Source organism: Camelus dromedarius, chromosome 20 (assembly GCF_036321535.1).
Source record: "Camelus dromedarius isolate mCamDro1 chromosome 20, mCamDro1.pat, whole genome shotgun sequence".
Taxonomy (NCBI): Eukaryota; Metazoa; Chordata; class Mammalia; order Artiodactyla; family Camelidae; genus Camelus; species Camelus dromedarius.
In genome coordinates, this window is record NC_087455.1 from 30,414,101 (window position 1) to 30,428,942 (window position 14,842).

General features: G+C 40.6%; 1 protein-coding gene across 2 annotated transcripts in view; it reads left to right on the forward strand.

The window, feature by feature from the left end:
- Nucleotides 1-6,761: 6,761 nt before the first annotated feature.
- The window catches only part of RNF19A (ring finger protein 19A, RBR E3 ubiquitin protein ligase), a 50,492-nt gene continuing 42,411 nt past the window's right edge, over nt 6,762-14,842 (forward strand). Inside the window, exons 1-2 of one of the 2 annotated variants that reach the window (XM_064476930.1) lie at nt 6,769-6,902; nt 7,649-7,782. The gene's annotated coding sequence lies outside the window, so the exon portion shown is untranslated. Of the gene's footprint in view, nt 6,903-7,648; nt 7,783-14,842 lie in introns of both variants that reach the window. The other variant, XM_064476929.1, reaches the window with a different exon arrangement.

A 14,842-nucleotide genomic window follows, 5' to 3' on the forward strand; every position in this document is an offset into this window, starting at 1 on the left:
GATCATTGATAGGAATGTTGGCTTGGAAGAGTCATTTTAGCTCCAAACTTGTGATTAAAATAAAAAAACTCCCAAGTATGAATTTCAACAAGTTAACGAAGTCAAATTCCCCCCTCTAGCCCTAAATATCAGTTGATGCACTCAAGATATTACATGTCACGTCTTGTCCATCTTTTTATATTGCACAGACTTTGAATTAGCCATTTTGGATTCTGACCACATTTGCTAGGAAATAACTGCTTAAATCTGTCTTCTCCTAACACACTTCTGATGGGATTCCCCTGGCAAAGGTAGATGGGATTTTTAAAATTGGAACCATACTAGAAACAGAATTGTTTTTGGTAATTGCTGAAGAGTTTCCTGGCTAGCATACATGGAGATAAAGTGATGATTCCATCGAACAGAATGGATGGCAAGAAAGGGTGAAAGATGGCATCCGCAGAACAGGCTGTCCACTGGCAGCAGGGCTTAGCTCGTATCAGTTGCCTCTCCCCCCTGTTCTCTCCCTGCTGAAATGTTTTGTATCTTCTTACTCTTTCAGTGCTGAGAGTCTGCCAAAAATATTAAACACAATTTGAAAGGAAAAGGAAAACATAAAGATAAAACTTCCAAAAATGGTATTACACGGAGGAAGAAAATTTCCTTTCTTCCTTAAAATTCTATTTTTCTATGATAGACTATCATCCAATAAAAGCCACTGAATCCACTATCCACTCATTTTAAAATAATACTATTGACAATTGCTAACATTTACTGAGCTATTACTAAGGGCCAAGCACAGTGCTAAAGGCTTTACATTTATTATTTCATCTATATCTCACAGAAGCTCTAAGAAAGAGCTTTTTTTTATTACCCTCATTGTAAAGATGAGGAAACAGATGTGATGGGACCTTGGTCTCTGTGCATTTATCTCCCTGTGTTAATAATTTTAGACCTTTTACTGGAAGGGTTTTGAGAATCCAAATGCACACATGTATTTTTTCACCTATTGACTACTAACACCTACAAGTGTATCAGAGTGGAGAAGGAGCCATAAGATGGGTTACAGTATTTTTAAACGACTAAAGAGCATCTTTAGTAATTCTACTTCTAAGTATATACCCCAGAGAAACTCCCATATATGCAAAAGGGGAATGCTCATTTTCATAGCGGTTAAAATGAATAAACTAGATTTTCATGTATCAACATGCATAGCTCTTAAAAGCAATGTTGTGTAGGAAAAAAAAAACATGTAGAATGATATGAATTTACAAGATCATTTATGTAAAAAATTTGTATAGTAAAACCTATGTTTGGAACACAAAACAACAGAATATGTTATTTGTGAATATGCATTTTTCAAAGTAAAAGGATACAAATAGTAACCAGAAAGGTACAACTTTCAGGATAAGTTATCTTGGGAGGAAAGGAATAGGATGGGGGGAAGGTACAAAGTAGGCTTCAACTCTATAATGTCTCCTTTCTTTTGCATTAGAAAATAATACAAATATGAGAAAATGTTAACATTTGTTCCACCAGGAGCTACATGGTTTGTTCCCTTATTCTTTGAAATTTTTTGTATTTAAAAAAAATTCTTCCATCTTAAGAAAGATAAATAGGTATATTCATGCTGTCAAAAGGCAGGAAGCACTACACAGAGCATTATCTCCATAATTTTGGTGTAAAGTTTTTCTGAAGCAGATTTAACTAGATGCCCAATTTATCCATAAAATAACTCCAAATACCATCCATAGAATAGCTAGCTTTGAGTCTTATAAATTCAGTGCAGCCTCCAAAATAAACTAGTCATAAAATGTATTCTTCAATTGTTTCATTAAGGTGAATTTCTTTATGTGGTTTTGTTAGCTGCAGACCACAAAGGGCCTCCCCCTGGGTCCCGCAAGACCCCTGCAATATTATCAAAGCCAACAGTTGTCTGGAGACTGTTACAGGCGACACGCTTCTGGCCAAAGACAACTCCTCATGGATCATCATTATTATCTGGACTGTACACCCCCAAATCTGATTCCCTGACCACTTCCTTCCTCTCCCTTTCTTCATCTCCAACAGCACAGGGCTTCGCTATGAAGGCAAACACTCCTGATTGCTGTCTAATTGGGCCATGTGGTTTCGGTAGTGTGCGTTCTTCATTACGTGACTCTGGTACAAGGTTCTGGGTCACAGCTAAAAATATTTCAGCTTGAAAATTAATCTAATCTCTTGTTTGTTTGCTTTAGTGTGGAATCTTTTCACTTTCTAGATAATAATGTAGCTGAAGAATGCGATATCCGGCAATACTTCAAGTGCTATTTATTTGTTAATATTCTGTGTTGTAAGTGAGAAAAGTATTCTTTGGATACGTTTAAAAATAATCCCTTTCAGTTATATAACTACCAATCAGTACCAGTTTGTGGGCATGTGTTCATACACATTTTTTTTGTACCTGTCATTTCAAAAAGGATAAAAGATGGGTGCAGATATACCTAACACCAGAAAAATTAAATCTGAATTCTATGAAGAAATGAAAACAAAGGATTTAAGTAAGAGTTAAGTATGTAAAGCACATCCTGTTCAATCTGATACACAAGCCAGAAGGATTCCGAATACACGACTCTAAGCTTCCTCACAGCCAAGGAAAACACTGTCAGTTCCACAATTGTATCCTGAAGACAAAACAAATAGTGATAATACACAAGGGAAATACAACTATACCAGGTGCTAAAATGAAAGAAAAATATTTTCCAGAAATTGTCAGAGAGAGTAAATATAGCAACAAATGTCATGGTGCTTTCTTATAAATCCCTTAATGTAGGCCCAAAGTAATGATACCAGAGTAGGTTCATTAAGAGCCACAGCATGGGATTGGAGGCTGGGAAGGTAGGAAGTCTGTGGTCTAGGAACAATTCAGAGGCTATAGCATTGCTACTGTGGTCTTGACATTAGGCTCATTATCAGGATGACCAGAATCCATTGAGAGTGCAAGATGGTACCATTAATGTAAGCCAGGAATGTCCTGAGCCAACCAGGACATACAATACTAAGTCCTTGTCATCCCCCATTGACATCCTATTTCCATGCAGCCCACCACTGTGGACCTAGTCAGCCAAACTCATCCTGTCCAACATGGAGTGAGACTAACCAGCTCTAGTTATAGGGCACTCTGAGGGTTTCTGGCCCAGGTCACCAGTATGGGGTTGATTTGCTCATGAGTCAGCCAAATAGGGAAGGTGATCAAGAAATATTAGAGTCAGCAACGGGCAATGGTGCCCTGAGGATCTGGTCTCCAACGTGAAGAGGAGAAAGGAGATGTCACTTCTGCATAACGTGTGGGAGGGAGAATGAATCAGGCTTTCGGTAACTGAAGGTACCATGAGGAGGGAAAAGGTACACTCCTTCCTGAAGGGCTCAGTGAGAGATCTAGTGGAAGAAACTACTGAAAGTTGAGATATTGTCATTGTGGCTGAAGCACTTAAGCTATAGTTCTCAAACATGTAATACGAGTTACCTGAGGAGCTTGTTAAAAAGTAGCTTCCAGGAACCCCAGAAATCTAGCTTAGTTAGCAGCCCAGGGACGATGTTTTACCATATTTGTGTTTTGCGTCCCCTAGGGAAGGCGTGTAGCTGGGCATCTTTGAGTCCTTCCTCCCTTCCGTAAGTGTCAGGCATTAAGCTACCTGCTTTTAAAGTTTAGAGGGAAAGACCTATAAATGATAAGAAAATGTTTTACACAGAAAATTATAGAGATAAGCACAGGGTTGCTGTGGAGCCAGAGAAGAAGGGCTTAGCCTAGCCTTGAAGAACAAGCGGAGGTTGATAAACTGAGTCGGACGGAGAAGAAGGGAGGGGGCACTCCAAGCAGAGTAGTGACACATACAAGAAAAATAGATGCTTGTGTGGGGGGTGGGGGTAGGGGAAGATGGAGGAGAGGAAGGGAGAAAGGAGAGGATGTGTGGTACTGGAAGTAGCTCTGTGTTGCTGAAGAAATTTTCCCTTTGTGTCTCCAATGGAGAGGGCTGGGAGAGGGCTGGGAGAAGGGTAGGAGCCCTGGAGCCAGACGGCCTGTGTGATCCAAATCCCAGCTTATATATATTTTATAATACTTACAAAGTACTTAAAACAGTGCCTGTCATATAATATGTATTCAATAAAGAATATCTCTTATTGTAACCCCATTGTCCTCTTTCTCTCATCCCCTACTCTTAATCCATTCCAAGCAAGTCTTAGCAATTCTCCCTCTAAAACAAACACCCAAACCATCCTCTTCTGTTTCCACCTTGGTCCAAAGGACTGTAATTTCTTTCCTGTAGAACCTCCTTCTTGTAGAACCCAGCTCAAATGTCAGAAGAATGGACTTTAGTTTGAGATACCAAACTAAGGTAACAGGCTCGCTGGTTTCTACGTGCTACTCTGGTAAGTTTATTTGCTTTTGTTTATGGCTTTGTTGTTATTTTTTCTGCCTGTCTCCAACCTTGCCCCCTAGAATTTAAGTTCCATGAGAGAGAAACCAGGCCTGTCTTTTTCATTCCTGTATTCTCAGTTTCTATAATAGCAAAACCCTCCATCCAAAGTGCTAGGCACCCAATAAATATTTATTGAATTGATATTGAATGAATTAGAGTAGGGAAAGAAGAAAGTGCCAAAAATTAAGGCACCTGGGGCCAGTTATTATGCTTTTGCAGTAACCCAGTGAGAAATGATGAGGCCCTAGGTGTGGTTTTCAACCTTGGATATGCACTGGAATCACCTGGAGAATTTTAAACTACTGATGCCTGAGTGCCATCCTCAACGCTCTTGATTTAATTGGTGGCTGCAGCCTGGGCATCAGGATTTTAAAAGCTCCGCAAGATATTCTAACTTGCAGCCAAAGTTGAAACCATTGTCCTAAAGGCAGAAGGGGGATAGAGAAGAGACAGTGCAAGGATGTTTAGGACACACAAAAGCAGGACTTGGTGGTTAATTATGAATTGGAAGTGATCGAAAGGTGGATGCCTAGGAAGAATCCTAGATCTGGCTTGGGCCTGGGTGAAAGACAGAGGCAAGTTTTGAGGAAAAGATAACAAATTCTGACCTGGACAGGTTCAGTTTCAAGTGCCTGGGGTGATTTGAGTGACGATGTCCAATAGATAATTGTTTCTTAATAGATTTACTTTGCCCTAGTGAAGAATAGGAAATCCCTCTAATTTTCAAGAAGACAAGAGAAGTAGGAAAAGGCATCTCTGGAAATTATGACAATTGTACAGAGTACAAGACCATTCCCACTCTGCACAGCCTCTTTACTCAAAACTCCCTTCCAAACTAGTGCCCATCTGTTCTGAAATGTTGTTCAACATGTTGATATATTGTCAAGAAGGATTATATTATGTATGGGTAACTTTCTAAAATCCATTTAACTGAACTATTCTTGTACCACCTGTAGGCTTAATGTATCCCATTGATTAAATTGCTGGCAGCTTTCAAATAGCATTTAAAGGGATATATAACAGCTTTAAAATTTCCAACAAATGAAAACAGCCACATCCACCATTACTTCGGTTAAAATTCATAGTCAGATACTTAGATCTAAACTGCCTAGCTTGTTTAGTGTTCTAATTGGTGAACACTTACTGGGTTACCAAAGATACCAAGTACCCTCTGAAAGACCATAACTTTACTTCCTTTGTTTCTAATTTAAATTAGACACACTAAAATAAGGATTGATAGAGTGATATATTCAGTTAAGTAACAGATGGCGAAAGGACATTCTGTCCAGCATCTATCACATTCCTGTTTCTCAGTACTCCAAAAAAGCAACTAAATCTTGAGATCTACCACAAAGGAATGGACTGAATGTGTTTATTTAGATAAGAATTGATACCCAGTCGCGTGTAGGCTAAAAATTTCAAAGGGTTGACTGGCTTAAAGGATATGAAGGGATGTAACAGATAAAGGTGGATTAAAGTAATTCAGAATGTTTCTAAAAGGACTGAAATATGAATTCTGAATACTTAAGCGACTGTGACAAGGAGGAGGGAAAAAAAGGTGAGTGGAAGATGTTCTCAGAACCCGCACATAGGGTGTTTAACCGTGGCTAAGTGCTGCTCCTAGCAGCCCCTGCGGAAAACTGACGACTTTTAAAACTAAGAAGGGGTGGGGACACCGCCACTCTCGGGGAAGGACATTTCCTCGCGGAGAGCGACAGAAACTCTGTGCAACAGTCCGGCCTTGCTCTCCCTGGGGCTGCCAATCTAGCAGGTGAACCGTGGGAACACAAAGGAATGAATAACGGCGTAGGAAACGCCAAAAGCCAGGGACCCCAAGTTCAGCATCTCCCTACACCTCGGGAGCAGCTCCGGCCTCTCCAACCCGTCCTTGGAAGAGACACCTGCCCCACAGGTCCGGCCGCTCCAGGAAGACTCCTGCGGGCTGAGGGGCAGGAAGGACTGCTGACTGCCCCGCGCCGGGGACAGGCGGGGGAGGGATAGGCCACACTCTTGGCCACCACCGGAGTCGCAGGCGGGGAGCCCAAGGCGGGCGTGGGGCGAACGTGCGCGAGCGAATGACCACGTCCCAGAGCCGCCCGCGACGGGCCCGGTGGGCGTGACGCCATGACGCACGGCACGCGGGCGGCACGCAGGGGCGGGGCGGGGCGGGCTGGGGGCGGGAGGAAGCAGGGGGGGCGGAGACAGCGGGGGCTGAGGGAGGGGGAGAATGGCAGTTGCGGCGCTGATTCCTGGGAACAGCAGTCAAGGCAGAACTGCGGAGGAGGAGTTCGGGAAAGCGGCCGTCCGAACCCTTCCTCTCCGTTCCCTCCGCCCCAGCTGAGAGGCACCTCGGCGGGGCTGAGGGACCCTCCTCCGTACTTCCTTCGGCTTCTGCCACCGCGGCCGGGAGATGGGCTTGTTCGCCCGCAGCCCTGCGCCGGCCGCCGCGCTGAGGAGTTGAAGGTACGGGCGGACGCGGGGGGAGGCTGCGCCCGGGAGCCGGAGGGCCGGGGCGGCTCCCGTTTCCGACACGGGGAGCTCCGGCCACTGCCCAGGCGCCTCTGCCCGGGACGGAAACGGATTCGGAAACCCCACTGAAAAGGCACTCCTTACGGTGCTCGGCGCGGGGCCGGGGCGGCGCCGGGGGTCAGACCTCGGGTGGTTCCGCGTCCCCCGCCCGGCCCGGGCGCTGGCGCCCCTCCGGCCGCGCGGGCGGGGGCGGAGGCGGAGCGTGGGATCCGCCCCGAGCCCTGTCCTCCTGGCCCGGCAGTCTGGGGAGACGGCGGCCGACCCGGCGGTGTTGTGACGGGCGGAGGCGGCGCTCCCCCCCGCACTTCCCCGGCCTCTGAAGCAGGCGACGCGGAGGGGGGCCGCCGCGGGGAGGCGGCGGGGGCGGAGCGCATTCCTGATGGGTGAAATCGGCTCTAACGGGACCGATTCCGGGCCTCGCTGCAAATTCGGAGCCGGGGCCAGCGCCCCCAACCCTTACGGCCGGGGGCCCGGGGGAAAATGGAGGCATGCACCCGGGAACGTTCATCCGGGAGAGCTGCCACCCCGTTCAAAAACAGAAACTAAACAGACGAAAAATGGTGTGGTCGTGGGGTAAAGTATGTCTAAGAAGGGTCTTAAGGATTGTCTCCCTCATGTTAAACCTTCAGGGAGTTCTCAGCCTTCACTCAGCAAGTAATGCCACTGTTTTTAATTTACAGTTTTTCCTATCATCTGGGTTCCTTTCTGCCGTTGCTTCCGACCCCACCCCCATTTTCGTTAATGGAAAGAAGGAAAATAAGTTGAGGGTTCATTAACCTCGCGACAAGAGCAGTAAATAAAAGAGAGAGATTGGGTAAGGCTCTTTGTGGGAGATAAGGGAGAAAGGTCTTAATTTTTTTCGCATTGGCCCTTAAAGGTAGAAATATACCAACGATGCTTTATTCTGGTTAATGTTTACTATTCAGAATGTTGCGGAACGTCTTGATGGGTTGACGTTGGAAAGGATAGCGTTTAAATGCCGCTGCAATTTTCAAACCCAGGTTTTGGCTGGAAATGCTAGTTTTAAGTGTTGGTAAACAGTGGAGGAATAAAGCAAAAATATGGTCTTTCCTTTCCATTCCACATTTTTTTTTGTAAGAATACGGCTCTTTTTATTTACATTTTTTATTTTAATTTTAACCTAATTCCTTGACTCTTGTTTGTATGAAGTCTGACGGTATGCCCAAATTTCATTTTTAGTTTTGCCATTAGCCATCTTAATGAGCATCTTTCCACTTGTGTTTATGTCAGGCTATTGTCACATTTGCCTGTTTATACTTCCTTAATACCCATAACCAACTGTCAGAACTGAATCAAAATGTAAATACTTATCTCTATTTAGAAAATGGCGATGTTCTGTTGTTAAAGTTTATTTTCGAATGTTCTTTGCTTCCTACATGCAATTCTTTGGTAAAGATTTAGAATTAAGTCATGAGATTTAATAGACCAAATTATGCAACAACAACAAAACGCTTTCTTTGTTAAATATTTTCCTTTTTATTACTATATACAACATAACTGAAATTTAAATTTCATGTGTCCTCAGAAACTAATTTAATGTCATGCTGAGTGTCTTTCTGAGGAAAAAAATTCATTTGGCAACAATGTTAGTATATTTTTCCAGTATCTCTGACTTCCAGGAGGATTCCAATAAGATTAACTTTGAAAACTGAAACATTAATTTAGAAGTTGAAACACAAACCAATTTTTAGTCTCCAAATAGTAACTACTTGAAATATTGTTGTTTTATTTGGATGATGCCTCAGTTGATCAATAGAATTTATATAAAGAACAGTCCATTTTAGTGTTTTCTGATCAGTATTGGAGTTTTAAAAATTTTGGTGGTGATTGGTAGAATCTTGGGTGCCTTTTTACTTGACTAAATGAACGATTTTTTTTCTCTGCCTACCACATGAAAGATAGGAAGGTTAGTATCTGTTTTTAGAAGTACTTCATTAGTGGAAAATAAATGCACTAAACAACTTTGAAATAGGGGAAGTCATAAAGTCATATTTTTGCAGTTATGAATTAAGACACTTGGGGTTGCCTCTCCTTAATGGGATCAGATTGAATGATACTATTCTTATGGGAGTGTTAGATGGAATTAAATACAGATAATTGAAGCAAACTCTTTTTAACATTTGAGAGAATCTCTTGTATATTATGGCAGTTTCTGATTCTATCTTAAACACTTATTTAGATTTATTACAGAAATTCTTTGGTTTCTAATCATCCTTGCCTCCCCCCTCCCCTACCCCAATTTGGAGGTCACTGAGGATTGAAAAATGTAGTTTTCTGAATTTTTCAAGGGGAGAGAAGGAAGAGAGGTATTTGTAATAACACATAAAAGTCAAGCGCTTGGCAGAGAGTAAGCTGTGGATAAATTTGGTTGCTTTTACATCTGAATTGCCTCCTTATATGTCTTCCCTACTCAGGTTATAAGGGAAATCTTAGAGAATTGTTGTTTGTTTTTCTGATGCTACTAACAAGTGACAGTTGATTGTCAAATGCAGGCTGGTTTCTTGCTAAGCTTTATGCTCTTTTATTGTTTGAAGCCTGTATAAAAATTTGGCCTTATTGGACTGAAGGCCAAAGAAAACTGAGTTTCTAAATTTATATTTGGTTGTATTTGCATTGTGTTTGGCTAACTAGCACAAGTAGTTTAATGATGGTCTTAAAGGATCCATGATCATATGTGAAGTACTTTAGCTGAAAGGTTTTGGGTTGATACTTTTTTAGCAAAATGTTAATCTCATTACTTATGGAGATCAGCTAAATTTTCCTTAGATGATTTTTTTTCCAATCAGTAATTATTATTTTTCTTTGGCTTTTTAAAGTCATGAGATATCAATTTTTGTTAGCTTTGTATAGCACTGACATAACTGTATGTAACCACACCTGCATAGCTAAAGACTGAGGGATGATATTCCTTTGCTAAACACATCTGGTGGTAGACTTCAACCAAAAAAGAAGAGGTAGAGACTGATTAAGTGCATTGGAGTAGGAAAAGTAAAACAACCATATAGAAAAGCCTGTCATCACAGGATATGTACTGTATAGCACAATGACTGACTCTTATCCACATCAGGGGTTGCACTGGTTACCTGGTAAGCAGTTATTCATAGCCAAATATAGCTAAATCAAATACATAGCCAAATCAAATAGATGCCTCCTTATTAAGAATATTAATAATAATAACTTTAAAAAATTATGGATGAACATCCTTTGGCTTTTTGCATAAACATAACACACTTAACTGATGTCCTTAGCAAAAATTTCTGGAATCATGTAGTAGGTTGTATGGTGGCCCTCAAAAAGATATGTTCACACTCTATAATCTCTGGAACCTGTGAATGATACCTTATTTGGAAAAGGAGTCTTTGCAGATGTAATTAAGGATCTTGAGATGAGGAGATCATCCCAAATTATGAGTGGGTCCAAAATTCAGTAAGTTGTCCTTATAAGGGAAAGCAGAGGGAAACAGACAGGCAGAAGAGGGGAAGATACCCAGAAGAAGAGGAGGCAGTGTGACCATGGAGGCAGATGGGAGTGATGTGGCCATAAGCCAATGAATGCTTCTAATCACCAGAAGCTGGAAGAGGCAAAGAACAGATTCTCCAGTGTAACCCCAAAAGGGATCATAACCCTGCTGGATTTGGGGCTTTCAGCCTCCAGAACTGTGAGAAAATACATTTCTGTTGTCTTAAGCCACCCACTTAGTGGTAATTTGTTACAGGAAGCTAATATGCAGTCAAAAGTCTTTTTAGTAAGCCAAAGATATGTGTTTATCTTTGTTTTATATCATGCATTGTGACTATCAGAGACTAGACATCCCTTCCGTTAGAATTCTAATCCTTTCTTAGAAATATCAGAGGAAGTGTCTTAATACCCTCAAGTCTGAATAGGCCTAAGAAATAGTTTGTATCATTTAAGATACATTGTTATTATCTCTCCTGTCATTCTTCCACTCTTCCCAATTTCCCCCTTATTTGATTTTTGACTTCTTAAGATATAGTTTATATTTAAGGGAGAGGATGACTGCCACCTTTGCTGTCTCCTTTACTGGATCCTCCTCTTCTTTCCTATATCTTAATGTTAGAATGCCACAGGGCTCAGTCCTTAACCCTTCTTTAGTTACTCCTTTGGGGATTTCATCCATGTTCATGATTTTACACACCATCCAAATAACAAGTCTTCCCAAAATTATATCTCTAGGCCAGACTTTTTCCCTGAACTCTCCAGGTTTGTCATATGGTTATTTGGGTGTACATTCTCACCTAAGATACAAAAAGCATTTCAGACTTAAATGTCTGGAAATGAACCCCTACTCTCTGCTCCTCCCTAAAACTTCTTTTCACAGCCTTCTCCATTTCAAAGGATAGCAGTTTCAACCTTCTGGTTAATCAGACCAAAATTGTCTAGGAATCCATCAGGAAGTCCCATCAGTTTTACCTTCAAAACATGCATCAAAACCCAGAAATAAACCCATGCACTTATGGTCAATTAATCTATGACAAAGGAGGCAAGAATATACAATGGAGAAAAGATAGTCTTTTCTATAAGTGGTGCTGGGAAAACTGGACAGGAACATGTAAAAGAATGAGATTAGGACATTCTATAAGACCATAAACAAAAATAAATTCAAAATAGATTAAAGACCTAAGTGTAAGACCAGAAACCATAAAAGTTGTAGAGGAAAACATAAGCAGAACACTCTTGGACATAAGTTGTAGCAATATTTTAGGGGTCTGTTTCCTGTGGCAAAGGAAATAAAAGCAAAAATAAACAAATGAGACCTATTTAAACTTAAAAGCTTTTGCAATACCAAAACCAGGCAAAGACACTACAAAAAAAAAAAAGAGAATTATAGGCCAATATCACTGATGAGCATAGACGCCAAAATCCTCACCAAAATTTTAGCAAATAGAATCCAACAACACATAAAAAAGGTTATACATTCATGACCAAGTGGGGTTCATCCCAGGGACACAAGGGTAGTTCAACAAACGCAAATCAATCAATGTAATACATCACATCAACAAGAGAAAGGACAAAAACCACATGATCATCTCAATCGATGCAGAAAAAGCATTTGATAAAATTCAACACCCATTTATGATAAAAAAACTCTCGCCAAACTGGGTATAGAGGGAACATATCTCAACATAATAAAAGCTATATATGACAAACCTACAGCCAGCATAGTACTCAACGGTGAAAAACTCAAAAGCTTCCCACTAAAATCTAGGACAAGACAAGGATGCCCACTATCACCACTCCTATTCAACATAGTCCTGGAAGTCCTAGCCACAGCAGTCAGGCCAGAGAGAGAAATAAAAGGGATCCAAATTGGAAAAGAAGAGGTAAAAGCGTCACTATATGCCGACGACATGTTACTATATATAGAAAACCCTAAAAGGTCCACACAAAAACTACTAGAGCTGATTGAAGAATTCAGCAAGGTAGCAGGTTACAAAATTAACGTTCAAAAATCAGTTGCATTTCTTTACACTAACAATGAATCAACAGAAAAAGAAAGTAAAGAAACAATCCCCTTTAAAATAGCACCCAAAGTAATAAAATATCTGGGAATAAATCCAACTAAGGAGGTGAAAGAATATTACACAGAAAACTATAAACCATTGATGAAGGAAATTAAAGAAGACTTTAAAAAATGGAAAGATATCCCATGCTCTTGGATTGGAAGAATCAATATTGTTAAAATGGTCACACTGCCCAAGGCAATCTACAGATTTAATGCAATCCCTATCAAATTACCCAGGACATATTTCACAGAACTAGAACAAATCATAATAAAATTTATATGGAACCATCAAAGACCTAGAATTGCCAAAGCATTACTGAAGAGAAAGAAAGAAGCTGGAGGAATAACTCTCCCAGACTTCAGACAATACTATAGAGGTACAGTCATCAAGACAGCATGGTATTGGTACAAAAACAGACATATAGGCCAATGGAACAGAATAGAGAGCCCAGAAATGAACCCACAAACTTTTGGTCAACTAATCTTCGACAAAGGAGGCAAGAATATACAATGGAATAAAGACAGTCTCTTCAGCAAATGGTGTTGGGAAAACTAGACAGCAGCATGTAAAACAGTGAAGCTAGAACACTCCCTTCCACCATATACAAAAATCAACTCAAAATGGATCAAAGACTTAAACATAAGACAAGATACAATAAACCTCCTAGAGGAAAACATAGGCAAGACATTATCTGACATACATTTCAAAAATTTTCTCCCAGAAGAAATAAAAGCAAGAATAAACAAATGGGACCTAATGAAACTTACAAGCTTCTGCACAGCAAAGGAAACGATAAGTAAAACAAGAAGACAACCTACAGAATGGGAGAAAATTTTTGCAAATGAAACCGACAAAGGCTTGATCTCTAGAATATATAAGCAGCTCATACGACTCAATAAGAAAAAAATAAACAACCCAATCCAAAAATGGGCAGAAGACCTAAACAAGCAATTCTCCAAGGAAGACATACAAATGATCAAAAGGCACATGAAAAAATGCTCAATATCACTAATTATCAGAGAAATGCAAATCAAAACTACAATGAGGTATCATCTCACACCAATCAGAATGGCCGTCATTCAAAAATCCACAAATGACAAATGCTGGAGAGGCTGTGGAGAAAAGGGAACCCTCCTACACTGCTGGTGGAAATGCAGTTTGGTGCAGTCACTGTGGAAAACAGTGTGGAGATTCCTCAAAAGACTAGGAATAGACTTACCATATGACCCAGGAATCCCACTCCTGGGCTTGTATCCAGAAGGAACCCTACTTCAGGATGACACTTGCATCCCCATGTTCATAGCAGCACTATTTACAATAGCCAAAACATGGAAACAGCCTAAATGTCCATCAACAGGTGACTGGATAAAGAAGAGGTGGTATATTTATACAATGGAATACTACTCAGCCATAAAAACCGACAACATAATGCCATTTGCAGCAACATGGATGCTCCTGGAGAATGTCATTCTAAGTGAAGTAAGCCAGAAAGAGAAAGAAAAATACCATATGAGATTGCTTATATGTGGAATCTAAAAAACAAAAACAAAAACAAACAAAAACAAAGCATAAATACAGGACAGAAATAGACTCATAGACAGAATACAGACTTGTGGTTGCCGGGGGGCGGAGGGTGGGAAGGGATAGACTGGGATTTCAAAATTGTAGAATAGATAAACAAGATTATACTGTATAACCCAGGGAAATATACACAAAATGTTATGGTAGCTCACAGAGAAAAAAATATGACGATGAGTGTGTATATGTCCACGTATGATTGAAAAATTGTGCTGAACACTGGAATTTGACACAACATTGTAGAGTGATTATAAATCAATAAAAAATGTTTAAAAAAAAGCTTTTGCACAGCAAAAGAAACTATAACAAAACAAAAAGACAACCTATTGAATGGGAGAAAATATTTGCAAGTGATATGACTGATAAGGGGGTTAATATCCAACATGTATAAACAGCTCATACAACTAACATCAACAAAACAACCTGATTGAAAAATGGGTAGAAGACCTGAGTAGACATTTTTCCAAAGAGGAAATGCAGATGGCCTACAGGCACAGGAAAATACACGCAGCATAGCTAATCAACAGGTAAATGCAAATCAGAGCCACAATGAGATATCACTTCACACCTGTCAGAATGGCTATCATCAAAAAGACTACAAATAACAAGTGTTGGCAAGGGTTTGGGGAAAAGGGAGCCCCCATACACTGTTGGTGGGAATATAAATTGGAGCAGCCACTGTGGAAAATAGTATGGATGTTTCTCAAAACTAAAAATAGAACTACCATATGATCCAACAATTTCACTCCT